This window comes from Kogia breviceps, chromosome 8 (genome assembly GCF_026419965.1).
Source record: "Kogia breviceps isolate mKogBre1 chromosome 8, mKogBre1 haplotype 1, whole genome shotgun sequence".
Lineage (NCBI taxonomy): Eukaryota > Metazoa > Chordata > Mammalia > Artiodactyla > Physeteridae > Kogia > Kogia breviceps.
In genome coordinates, this window is record NC_081317.1 from 76,070,070 (window position 1) to 76,084,082 (window position 14,013).

The 14,013-nt window shown below is 37.8% G+C and overlaps 1 protein-coding gene across 11 annotated transcripts in view; it reads left to right on the top strand.

The window, feature by feature from the left end:
* Positions 1–14,013, top strand: part of TMC1 (transmembrane channel like 1) — a 360,191-nt gene that overhangs the window by 233,090 nt on the left and 113,088 nt on the right. The gene's annotated exons all lie outside the window — the stretch shown is intronic.

The window sequence follows — 14,013 nt, forward strand, 5'->3', positions numbered from 1 at the left end:
CTTACCTTTCTTTCATTTAAGAAGGTAATGGGGGAAAGCAAAATACACTGATATTGCAGTGCAGCAACTCCTACTTGGGGTTTAGTCCATAGCATTGACCTCTTGTCAGATTGGTGTGTGGGCCGGGTTTGTGAGGGAGACCTGTCCTGCTTCAATTTGTGAATTAGATACAGTTCTGAATTAAGTAAAGCTGAAGAGTAGAGGAAAGAGGATTAAGGCAGAGAAAGCTAAGAAGAGACATAAAACCCTATGGGGGGAGGTATTTATGTGAAGGGAAGCAATGTGATGAAACATTCTTGGTACCTGTGACTTGTCACAGAGGTGCATTTTCAGTACTATGGAGATAGTGGGTGGCATGTTCAGCTGTCATTTTGTGATGATAATGCAGCTTACATTTGGATCTGTTGTCATCTTCATTTCAGTCCCCAAAAGACAAACTGGTAAAAATTTTAAACATGGAAAACCTAGAAATGCATATTTGCTTTTCAGCCTAGAACTTCTAATCCAAATAGCCTTGGTCTCCGTCGTTCCTTTAGCTGATTTATTTAATCTTAGAACGGAAAGTGGAGACAGAGATCTCATGCAGAGATAATCTATTAAAGTCATCCAGGCCTGTGTCTTGAGAATCTGAGCAGTATCCTATTTAATATGCTCAGTTATCTTATGGACTTCAAACATCTGGGCAGTCTTAGGAATATTATTATCAAAACAGGTCATTGCTTTTAGAAAACAAAAACAAAAACAAAACCAACCACTTCTTTTGAGTCTCAACACACTTTTCCAAAGAGGCTATTAGAAGTAGCTCATAGTTGTATATTAGCTTTTAATAGGTGGGGTTGGTTTTCCATTAATAAGTGTAGGGTTCAAATTTTATATAAGATGTTCAACTTCAGCACCTTTAGGGTGTTCCAACCTGGGGTCCTCAAACTCCTCAGGCTATTTTGGTAGTGAAGGTATTGGCAGGCTCTCTTTAGAACTCCAACAATTTTTACAAAAACTTGCAATAAGGCTGCTCAGGCTATCTTAACCATTTGTAAAAATGATGCTTATCCTGAATTTTAATTTAAAATGTAACATGTTGAGATCTTTCCCCACCCTCTCTCTTTCATCATTATTTGAAACAGATTAACAGATTAACTAGAAAAGCCCTCAGAAATTTTCCTTCAGTGCATCAATAGATTCTGTGATTTACAGACAGAAACTGCCTATTGGTAAAATAGTGGTCCTAAATGGCTTAGATGAGTTAATGTTTGTGAAAGCCATTTGTAAACTCTGATATAACATACAAAATAAAGGTGGCAGTCATCACCTTGTTTCTATACTATTGTTTGGCCATATGATTTTTTTTCAACAATGCAAAAATAAAACTCAGCCCTGCTCATACAGATTCTTCAAAATTCTAGATTTGTGGTGTTCAAATAAATGATCTTTTATCATATTTAAAGATGGATAGGTAGCATTTTCTACAAGAGATAAATAATATACAGCTGTGTTGGGATATTAATTCCCATAGAAATTTATTTTATTCATTCATTCATTTATTCATTTGGTCACTTATCGGTGCATTCAACAAACAATTCATTTGATTCTTTTTATGTGCTCTGGGAAGAACATGATGTGACAGAGTTCTTCTCAAAAAATTTGTAGATTAATGTGTTTGGGGCAGTACTGACTAATTATCAAAACAAAACCAGAGCCAGAAACATTGCTTTGCAAGTTCTTTAAGGCCTTTAAAAATTAGGAACATTGAGGTATTTGTTTCCAGGTTGGCCTGTGCTTTCAGGATTTCTCTGAAGTCGACAGCACTTCCTGGATCTGAAGTGCCCATTAGTGATAACTAAGGACAGTATTCCTATGACTGATAGAATGTTGGCACTGTTTTATTTCCATTTTGTTCATTCCACTTTTAAGAACAGTGTTATTGAGGTACAATTTGCACACAATAAACTGTACACATTTAAAATAAAATATACACTTTGGCAAGTTTTGACAAATGTATACATGCTATAATGACCACCACAATCAAGATTCCTACTTCCCCCAAATTTTCCGTATATAAAATGGCTATGAACATTTGAGTATGTGTCTTTGTGTGAACGTATGTGTTGGAATTGCTGGGTTGTATGGCAAGTGTTTGATTAACTTCATAAAAATCTGCCAAATTACTTTCCAAAGTAGCTGTATAATTTTGTGCTTTCACCAGTAATACATGACAGTACTAGTGATCTACATCCTCACCAAAAGTTGATATTGCAAGTGAATCTTTTAAATTTTAGCCTTTGGGGAAAGTGTGTAGTAGTACCTTATTGTGGTTTTAATTTGCATTTCCCTAATGGCTAATGATGTTTAATGTGTTTTATGCTATTTTATTTCTTTTAACCCATGTATCTTTGTTTATTCTTTTAACTTCTTTTGGAGTTTTTAAAATTTCATTTTATCTCCTCTTTTATTGGTATATTAGCTCTTTTTTTGTTGTTATTCTATTTTAGTGTGTTTACAGTATACAGCTTTAACTTATGACATTCTACCTTCAAATAATGGTATTCCACTTTACATATATTTTAAGAGCATTACTACAGTATAATTTTATTCCCCTCTCCTATACTTCATGTTATTGTTTTTGTACTTTTTATTTCCACATATATTATAAACTCCACAATCTATCATTATTATTTTTGCTTTAAACACTCAGTTATCTTTAAAAGAAATTTTGAAAAATAAGAAAAATTTTTTCATATTTATCCATATATTTACCATTTCTAGTGATTTTTCTTCCATATTTCAGACCCAGATCTCTATCTGTTATCATTTTCCTTTTGCATGAATAACTTCCTTTAATATTTTTTGTAAAACAGGCCTATTGGCAATGAATTCTCTCAACTTTTGTTTGAAAGGGTCTTTACCTTAGGTTTTGAAGGGTATTTTCAATGGAAATAGAATTCTAGTTTGTTAGGTTTTTTTCCTTTTAGTGTTTAAAGGTTTCTGTCTTTCATAGTTTCTGATGAGAAGTCTGTGATCATTCTTATCTTTATGTCATTTTTCTTTGTCTACTTTTAAGATGTTCCCATTACTAGTGTTCATTTTAGCAATTTGTTTATGCTTTGCCCTTGTGTAGTTTTATTAATCTCTTTTTCTGTTTGGAATTTGCTGACATTTTTGGATATTTGGTTTATAGTTGCCATCAAATTTAAAACAATTTGGTCATTATTTCCTCACTTTTTTCTGACTCTCCCTCCAATTACATATATTTTAGACTGTTTACCATCATCTCATAGTCACAAATGTTCTTTTCATTTTTAATCTTATTTTCCTTCTGTGTTTCATTTTGAATAAAATTGATGTCTTCAAGTTTGGTGTTCTTTTCTTCATCAACATCTAGTCCACTGTTTATCCCATCCCATGTATTTCACATTTCAGATATTGTATTATTCATCTATAGAGTTTGGTTTGTATTTTTAAAATATTTTTTTATTTTTTTCATTATGCTCTTAAACATGTGGAGTGTATTTATAATAGCTGTTTTACTATTGTTGTCTGCTAATTCTTTCATGCTGGTCTTTACTGGATCTGTTTCTATCAGTTGATTTGATTGTTCTTCTGGATGGGAGGCATTATTTTCCCAGCTTCTTTGCTTACCTGGTGATTTTTAAATTCACTGTTGGAAATGTTAAATTTTATGTTTTTGGGTCCTGGATTTTTCTGTATTCCTTTAAATATTGTTGGATTATTTTCTGAGATGCAATTAACTTTAAATTAGCTGGATGCTTTTGAGACTTGGTTTTAAGCTGTGTTAGGGTGTTTTCAGAGCAGGGCTAATTTGATCTAGGCAATAACTTTCTGAGGACTCTAACCAATGCTTCTTGAATTACAAGGTCTCTCCTCTCTGACTGCTGGAAAATCCGAACTTTTCCTGACTCTTGTGAACTTCAGAAACTATTCTGCCCACCCTTTCTAGTGTCCTTTCTCTGGCCTTGGTAGTTACTACACATGTATGCACACATCAGTACTCAGCCAAAGTTAGAAAAGATTTGTGTGCAGATCTAGAGCTTGCCATCTCCCCCGCCTCTGTGTGTGTGTGTGTGTGTGTGTGTGTGTTTGTGTGTGTGTGTGCGTGTGTGAAATCAGAACTGTGTCTCCTTAACTCAGTGAGACCACAAGCCTCTGTTTTGGTTCCCCCTCCCTGTGTTGCAGCCTAGAAACTCTCCTCAGACAAAATGATCCAGCAATGTCAGGGTGCATCTCATTTGCTTTCCTTCTTCAAGGAATCACTGTTTTGAGCTTTCTTTTGAGCAGTGTCTGAAGAGAGATGTTTCATATATTTTGTCTGGATGTCTAGCTGCTTAAGGTAATAGGGTTAATGCATTCCTAATTACTTCATTGTGGCTGGAAGCAAAAATTCCAATACTGCATTTATAGTATGCTTTGGCTTGAGTATTAGAGGACTTCCTTCAGTTACCATAACTTTTAAATGATATAAGGTAAATACCTTCAAAACATATTTTTCTACTTTGGGGTAGTACTCACAGGTCTGTTTTTTTTTTTACTAAAGATACAGATTTTTAGTATTTGAGTTCCATATGCCAATATTCAGAAATACTAAGTATATTCATGTAGTGTATTTTAATGGGGAAAAAAGGATAAAATTCCACTCTTGTCTGATGTCTTCATAGGTCTTGGAAAGGCTTGAAGAGGGGCATGAAGTCCATAAATCATTATTTAGTGAGACAGTAAAAAGGATCCAAACCAAAACTGTCCTAGACAAAAAAAATACCCCTATGTAGAAACTGAATCTCTAAGGCTTTTCCTCTTGGACACGTGCTACAACAATTGCTTCAATTTGGAAATTTATCCCTAACACTAATTTAAATATCTCATATTAGTATGTGAGAATTCTTTCTCCTCTTTTTGTTGTGGTATTGGAAAAAGTCAGTTCCCAGCAATGTAGAGATTCATATTTACCAGTACTATTATTAAATTATCCTCTATTCTCTTGTGTTTGAACAAGCTGTCTTCTTTAATTTTAATTCATTCAACACAATACAACAAAAAGTATAATAGCTATTCCTTGACTTGAAGAAACTCAAAACCTGTTAGAGGAGATGAGACAAAGACATAGAAAATATTAAAAAGCAGTGTAAGACCATTACGAGAAAGATGTTTGGGTGCAGGATATGAAGTACCAATTGAATTGTGGAGGCAATATATACTATGAACTTTTTCTCATTTCCGATTATTTAATCTTCTTCTATGGCTCTCTAGTGAATATTCTTCAGTTTATCCAGATCAACCCTTAGCTGTGGAGCCGAAACATTCCGTAGCTACAAGTCTGATCAGTTCTGGGTATGTCTGGATGATTACTTTAAAGTTCTGACTGCTACGGTTCTGTTTATGCAGAACTGTACTTGCTCATATCACCACACCATATCATTAACTCTTGGCAGTGTGGGGAGTGGAACAAATGTTGGAATCATGCAGACCTGGGTCTGAATCCTTGCTTCACTTCTTATAGGATTTAGAACTTGAGTGGGTGTGTTAGTTAAGGGCAATTTAGTTAAAGACAACATATTCCAGCTTAGCTAGCCTAAGCTAAAATATAGTGGAGGGTTGGTGGGGGAGATTCCCAGAGCCCAAAGAGAGAATGAAGTTGAGTCTCAGGCTCAGCTAGAACCAGAGACTGAAGGCCTGTAGCAAACGCAGGAAATTCTCTTTGTCTTTTACCTCTGCAAATCTGCTTCATTCTTTACAGTTGCATGTGGTTTTCTCTCTTTTGTAGTAGATGTGACTGGTAAGACTGAGGCTAAGAGTGCCTAAAGCTTCCATTTTCTCAGCCATGTGGGTGAATAAATGTGTGTATGTTTATGTCAGGATACAATTCACAGAAAATGTTGGAGAGGTAGTAGGAAAGTTCCCATAAAAGCAGAGTAACTGGGATAATAAAATGATGGTTGTTTACTATAACTAATCATTTCATCGCTTTTAGTCCAGCTTGCTTGTATATAGGAGGTCTTCCATAAATATTAACTTTCTTGTCCCTTGCTTCCTTTCTGGCCAGTTTTCACTCTCTATCCTAGACAATTTTCTGCTAATAGTATATAATATGTAGTACCCACAAACAGGAACATGTTGTATGGCTGATTCACTTTGTTGTGCGGCAGAAACTAACACAATATTGTAAAGCAAAATACTCCCAAAACAAACAAACACAGAATTATTGAAAACAGCTTACATTTCCATCTTATCAAGGCAAGAATTCATATATTCTTCCTTGGCCAAATAGATACAGTGGAAAGTAACAGTGGTTGAGTGATTTTGATGAGTCTTCATCCAAGAAGGTTGCTTGTTGGAATGGGGATTGTACAGATAACAGAGGCTGCCTGTGGAGTGAAATATTGGGGTCATACCTATGGGAGTATTGCCAAAGGCCCTCAGGAGAATGCATTAACCAAATCTTAGACTGGACTGTGTATTTTAATACCTTGATACCAGAAAATGAGTATGGCTTATCAAAGTGAGGCGATTCTTATAACTGTAAATTACCAGAAAGCTACAGGATCTACCTGAAAGCCAGGGCTGGAAAGTGAAATCTGATGGAACCTGATTAAAAGTAGTATTTATTTACTTTTTAATTAAATAATCTATGCTTACTGAAGTGAGCTGTAGTTATAGTTAGTAGGGCACACAGTAGATTTTGATATAAATATCCAGTTCTTTTTCTTTTTTTAAAAAAATAAATTTATTTATTTTTGGCTGTGTTGGGTCTTCGTTTCTGTGCGAGGGCTTTCTCCAGTTGCGGCGAGTGGGGGCCACTCTTCATCGCGGTGTGCGGGCCTCTCACTGTCGCAGCCTCTCTTGTTGCGGAGCACAGGCTCCAGACGCTCCGGCTCAGTAGTTGTGGCTCACGGGCCCAGTTGCTCCGCGGCATGTGGGATCCTCCCAGACCAGGGCTCGAACCCGCATCCCTTGCGCTGGCAGGCAGACTCTCAACCACTGCGCCACCAGGGAAGCCCCTCCAGTTCTTTTTCTTAAGGGAACCAGTTAGAAGCTTTAATCACGACAGCTAAGGAATTTCTTTTGGGCTGGTATGGCTCATCTACCCTTCTGTGCTCCATTCTGCTCCTGGTCTGATCTTGCCTGGGATCTCTAATTGTGAAATCTTAATAATCTATGACAGAGAGTTCACAATCTTTGCTTTTTAACTCTGAGAATGACTTCATGATGCTATATGTCTTTTTCTACACCTGAGGGCTAATGGTTTATCTGTCCTATTCCTCACGTCTGTCCTTTCTCCTTGAAGGGGAGGGATTATCTACACATTGTGTAAATTGAAGAGGCCTTCTTACCCTCTCCATGCTGATGCTATCTTCTTTCTACTTAATGTCTAAACTGAAAATGGGTCCCTCATTTATGCACCACCGTGACATTTCCTGGGTAATGAATAATTAAACAGTCTGCCCAGCAAGAGTAGTTCGTTTTGTTTTGTTTTTTTCATTCCACGGCTAATATCACGTGAAAGTTAAACTTGCAACTAGCCCTAGCCTTAAAATATGGTGATTTTGTGAAATGGAATTCTCTAACTTCAAATATACTTCCTTTTCATTGAACTTACTGAACTACATTCAAGTTAATAATTCAGTTCTTAAATATCTGGTTTTTGAGAGGCAGTGACTAATACAATAGCATCTCCTCCCCCAATACTATCTGCCTTTAAAAAAATATTTTTGATTCAAAGAAAAAGAAGTTTTCCTGCCTTTCTAGTTCTGTTCCAACTCCCCAGATACACAAACAGGTTTTCATAGTTCCAGAGTTTCTCTGACTCCACATAAAAGATTTCAGTATAGATAGATATTGGTAAAGCTAACCTCCCACAGAATACTTAGAAAATAATGGCAGGAGATACTTGCAAGTTCCAGTCAAAATTATGAAGTGGCCAGGGCTTCCCTGGTGGCGCAGTGGTTGAGAGTCCGCCTGCTGATGCAGGGGACACGGGTTCGTGCCCCGGTCCGGGAAGATCCCACATGCCGCGGAGCGGCTGGGCCTGTGAGCCATGGCCGCCGAGCCTGCGCGTCCGGAGCCTGTGCTCCGCAACGGGAGAGGTCACAACAGTGAGAGGCCCGCATACCGCAAAAAAAAAAAAATTATGAAGTGGCCAAAGATTTGTGCCCTCTTGTGGCTTCCCCACATTATAATAATACCACTGTGATCTAGGATCCAGTACTCTAAACTCTGTCCTCCACTTTTCTTTTTAGCTTGCTTTCATTTGATTTTCATTCGGGTATCTGGATAGAAAATATCAATACATTATTTTTACACAAGAATGTAAATTATTGGTAGGTAAAGGAGTGCTTTTTAGTTTTCTGCCATGGCTCATATTTTTTCAGACCTTGCCTAATTCCTAGAGTATCATTCCATTCTGTCTCATCCTTCATCAGAAAGCTTAAATGGTTTCGCATTGTTTCCATGTGACGTTTAGATTTCCCAAACCAGTAAGTCAGGGTCTCCTGCTATTTGAACTTACTCTTACTTTAAGTTCATATTTAATCCATTTGACCCACTCTCCATTCCCTGCATGCCCAGCACATTTTCTAACTTCTATATGTTATTTTACTGAAGTAATCACCTTAGTCCCTCTCAATCTTTTCCTATCATCACCCTGCCCATCTTCAAGGCTCAGGTTATTCCCACCTCCTCTGTGATGCTTTCCTGGATTTCTTCAGTAAAACATAATTTCTTCCTCTTCATACTTCCTGTGGCATTAAGAATGCATCATTAACATGTCACTCTTCTTCAAGTGCTTTGGAGTGAAGATGGTATTTATGTTCCTAATATGGATAGTTACCACTTTTTCCAGACCAAATATTGACACACTAGCCAGATCATTTTTTTCCAATTTGTGCACTTCATACATATATATTTTACAAACTTATGAAATTAATTTTATTTTCTTAGGTTGAAAAAGTTCAAGGACGAGATGAGTCAATTGGCTTGCTGCTAAACTCACTGACGGTTAATGTTTGCTGGCCAGCCATTAAAGAAAATCTACATGGGGAACCAGATTTTAATGCAAATGTTGCTTGGAGAGCCCATACTCAGTGCCAGGATAGGTTGAAAGACTTGAGGGATATTTCAGCCAGGTCTGATGGAACATTCCAGTTTTGCCAGCAGGACAAAAAAACAAAGGAAAAAACCATTAGAATGGCTTGTCTTCTCCAGAATATGGATATCTTTCCACTTGATAATGCTTAATAAGCACTAACGTCACTTCCTTTTTGGCTTCCCACTTTCTGTGCCTCTTTTTCTGACCAATTCCTCTCTTCCGAACGCTTTTGTTTTTCAAGTGCATCGATAACATTATTTTGGCTACTAATTATGTCCTGGGAGCCATTCTATCTCTTTAGAAAGCTTTTGCATGTGTCAGATTTTATCTTTTATGTTTTGATGTTTAATAACACTCAAAGGTTTTGTTCTAATAATATGAAAGTGTGCTCATTTAGTAGGCTATATATTAAAAAATGTGTTACTTTTTTAAAATAAAGAAATATAGAATATTCTGCAACAATATATCATGGCTAGCAAAATATTTGTAATCAGGACACTTTCAGAAATTTCAGAATGTATCATATCACTGATTACACTGGAAGATATGGGAAAGCAGGGGCATGGCTGACTTTTAATACCATGTACCTTCTACGGCCACAAGAATAGTAAGACTTAGTAAATATTTATTGAGTGATCAGTTGACTGTACTATGAATAGGTACATGGATAGTGAGTAGAATGATCCTAGGCTTTATAAGACACCTCCTGAGACCCACTTTCAGGTAGGTGTAAGAAGACATGAGTGTAGTCTAGGACCCCACTCCTTGTTCTTAGCTCCTTCTTGCAGGGGGTGTTAGAAAAGGAGGTTGGCCAATACTGTTTTCCTTAGTAGGTTACATGGCATCAAAGGCAGGACTTAAGGAAGTAGGTCTATTTTTAGACTTGGTGACTTATTTAGATAGGTTGTGATAGAAGGTGGTGCAAAGATATTCACACGTAGAATATCACATCCAGGGTGCTTTAACGTTGCATTCAGTGACCTGGGAGGGGTTGGGTGGAAGCACCTGCAAAATGAAATAGACCACTGCAAGCTCCTCTTTGGAATCCACGAGTCTGGCAGCTGGTGACTCAGGCTGTGTGGGTCAGGAGACCTGAATGTTACCTTTGGCACCATGATGCCACCTTAGTTTATAGACTTTGAGATTAATCTAATAGACTTTCAATCATTTGGTTCATCTAAGAAAATCTGTTCAGCTTTTTGCTCCCCTCTGAACTTCTCCTTGTCTATGTGAAGATGTAGGTGAGGGTGCTAGATGTTTGTGAGCTATCAGCACTGACCACTAGGAGGGAAAATTATCCCACTCATGAGAAAGAGGCATTTGCTTTCTCCGTGAAGAGGAATGGAATGGTCTGTATAATGGTGTGCAGAAGTGGGAACACAGCCTGCAGTTCCCTGCCGTGGTTCCTCTCCATCCCCCTGCAGTTACATTTCCCTTGCATGGAGGAGGCTGGGGTTATATGCGGAGCAGAGCTGCCAGACTGCACAAATGCTATAGTGAAAAGACAGGAAATTAAAATATCAAAAATTTCAAGAGGAAAAATTTACAACAGCTACTTTTAAAAGTGCTTTGATATTGAGAAGCACGAGAGATAGAGTTAAGGAAAACACAGGATCTTTTCTAAGGAAGTTAGGGAAGAGCCCTAAAGAAGCAGTCCTGATCTATTTGGGCAGAGCTCTTCTCTGTTCCCTCCATGGCCAGTGTCTCCTCCTTCCTGAGACTTGGCTCATGATCTTTCTTCTTCTTGGAAGGGTATAGGAAAGGCCCCAAGCAAGACTCATGGGGAAATGTGGTAAGTCTGAGACTGGAAGGAAGTTACTGTGTTATATCCGTATTGTTCATTGGTGGATTGGTTCATTCATTCATTTATTCACTCACTCATTCATGCTACAAATATTTACTGAGTGCTACAATTTGCCAGGCACCAAGGAGAAAGAGTTGGAGAAGACCAACAAAAGTTGGTCTTGCCTTCCTGGAGCTTGCTGCTTGTGGAGAAAATGAACAGTGGCTCAATTAGCAAATAGCTAGATAACATAATGTCAGGTGCTACAGTGCTATGAAGAAAACTAAAGCAGGGTAGGAGAACTAGTGATACCTGGCAGTTTTTGATTTCTCCGTCCAACCACCACTGGGTTTCTCTGTGGACTCTGGACATATTTAATCCCTGTAATTTTTCAATTGCTTAGCGGTAATATAGTCAGGTATGTTGAGTTGAAACAGACTGCCAGATATTTCTCCAGGAACGATGGGTTTATTGGGGATCAGCAGAGAATTACAATTAGGGGTCTGCAACCATGGTGAGCCATGTACAAGTGCCTGCCTGGAAGGGAAGGAGAGTGCTTTTTTAGAAAGGAGTGGGGGGAGGGATAAACTGGGAGATTGGGATTGAGATATGTACACTATGGTATATATAATACATAACTAATAAGGACCTACTGTATAGCACAGGGAACTCTACGCAATACTCTGTAATGACCTATATGGGAAAAGAATCTAAAAAAGAGTGGATATATGTATATGTATAACTGATTCACTTTGCTGTGCACCTGAAACTAACACAACATTGTAAATCAACTATACTCCAATAAAAATTATTAAAAACAAAATAGGAAAGGAAATTGAAAGGGCTTTAGTAAGCCAAGCGTCCATAGCTTTTCACTGGCTGAGTCTGTGCTAGGAAAGGAATCTGTCTTCTTCCTGTTGTGCTGATTTGGTCACAGGGTGTGAGAGCTCCCCCTTCTGGTCTCCCAACTCTATTTAATTGAGGTTTCTGTTTATTCATTTTTTACAGGTAACAGCACCTATTATAAATTCCATCCCCCATCCTCTGTTTACCTCACTCGGGCTGTAAGTTCCTCTCTACCAATTCTAATTCTTTTTTAGAGATTCAGTTTAACTCTCAGAATTGTTCACAGGGAGCCTTCACCAATTTGTCAATTACTTGTAGAATTTTCTACCCAGTAACTATTCCCACAGCGGTTTCTGATTGTAGGGTTTTGTGCTGGTAAGTTGCAGTTCTCTGTATTTGCCTGTCTCTGTCTCTAATTTGGGGGGACAACAGTTTGCCCTGTGACCTCGATTCTCTGACAGATCTTAGAAGAGTTGTTGATTTTCAGTTTGTTCAGCTTTTTCTTGTTAGGATGGGAGTGATTTCCAATCTCTTTACATCTGGAGAGTCAGTGTGAGCCTACCTCTTTTATGCACCTTGCTCTGACCATTTCAGTTCCCGGGGATGTTTCCTCTTTCTTAGCTCTTATTTTTGGCATTAAGTATCACGGTACTTAACTTCCATTCCACCTTACACCAACTATTTTATTTGTGCATAGCCTGTCTTCTAGCTAGACTGCACTTCCTGAAATGAAAGAAAAATATCTTATTTACTTTATGGTTCCCCAGACTTCATTAGATTAATATAGAGTTGAGTGTCTTCTGTATACCAGACACTGCCACATACATTTTACTTATTTAATTATCACGATACTACTATGAAATTATTTGTTTTTACAGTTTGTTGAAATGAAAGCTGATGTGGTCTGTGGTCATGCTTTTTGAAGTGGCAGAGCTAGGTTTTGAACTCGGGTCTGCCTGATTCTAAGAATGAGATAGTTCCTTCAGCTAAGCTACAATGCCCTTCCTAGTACTTTGTCTCCATAGACAGTTGTATTCTTGTTCATTGAGTGAATTAATGGATGAATTATCTGGACATTTCACTACTGTTCTCTTCCCTGTAAAGTGAGGATGATGGCAGGTACCTGACCTAAGAATGAAATAGTCAGCTGAGGTCTCTTAATTTGGTAACCAAGAGAAAGTAGAGTTAATTAACTGAAACTCCCGTCACTTCTCCTTGAACTTCCAGAATGTCTCAGAGACATTTTTCTGAGCTCCATTGCAAGGTGGAACATTTTAGCCACTACTGAAGAAAGCACTAAACATTTTATGAGTTGGCTCTTTCTTCCTAACGTTGTTGGCTAAGTTCTGCCTGCTTTATTCCTGTTTTTTCATGATGTTTTATAATCTAGGCCTTCTTTACAGGGACACAGGAATATGTTTTATAATTGCAAGGGTCAAGCAAGTAAGAGTTTGCATGAGATTCTAGGAGACATAGTGAAGCAGTAACCTCTTACTTTCTGTCACTTCTTTTTTTCAAAAATTTCCCTCGGGCTTCCCTGGTGGCGCAGTGGTTGAGAATCCGCCTGCCGATGCAGGGGATGCGGGTTCGTGCCCGGGTCTGGGAAGATCCCACATTCCGCGGAGCAGCTGGGTCCTTGAGCCATGGCCGCTGAGCCTGTGCGTCCGGAGCCTGTGCTCCACAACGGGAGAGGCCACAACAGAGAGAGGCCCGTGTACCACACACACACACACAAAACTTCCCTCATTTTTTGTCTCCCTAAAGCTCAGTCTTAAAATTAAAAAAAATAGAAAGCAAAACACAACTTTGCTTTATAAAGTATCTTTAAAAGTAAATATGGTAAGTATTCATTTACCTTAATAATTTGGAAATACAGAAAATGTCTAAAGAAGAAGAAACTGATTTCTCTCAATCTCATCATCCAGTTATGTCTGCTAACATTTTGGCATATTTTATCTCAGCCTCCACCCCCTTTTTGCATAAGGCATTTATTTCAGATCACTTATATTCTGTAATATACTGAATTTTTATAATCTTTTTACATGATATGTCATAAACATTTCTGAATATCATTAAAATACTTACAAAAAGTATTTCTATTTAACAGATGCATAGTTAATTTATGTGACCATTCAAAACTGGTATTTCCATGCGGAATCAACTTGAGGTGATTGAATATGAAATAAAAAAGAAAGACATGGGAGGCAGCCAAGGCTCTTGACTCATGTTTTTTTGTTTTTGCTTTTATGGTTTTTTGTTTTTGTCCCCCCATGTGACTGGAAGAAAAGAA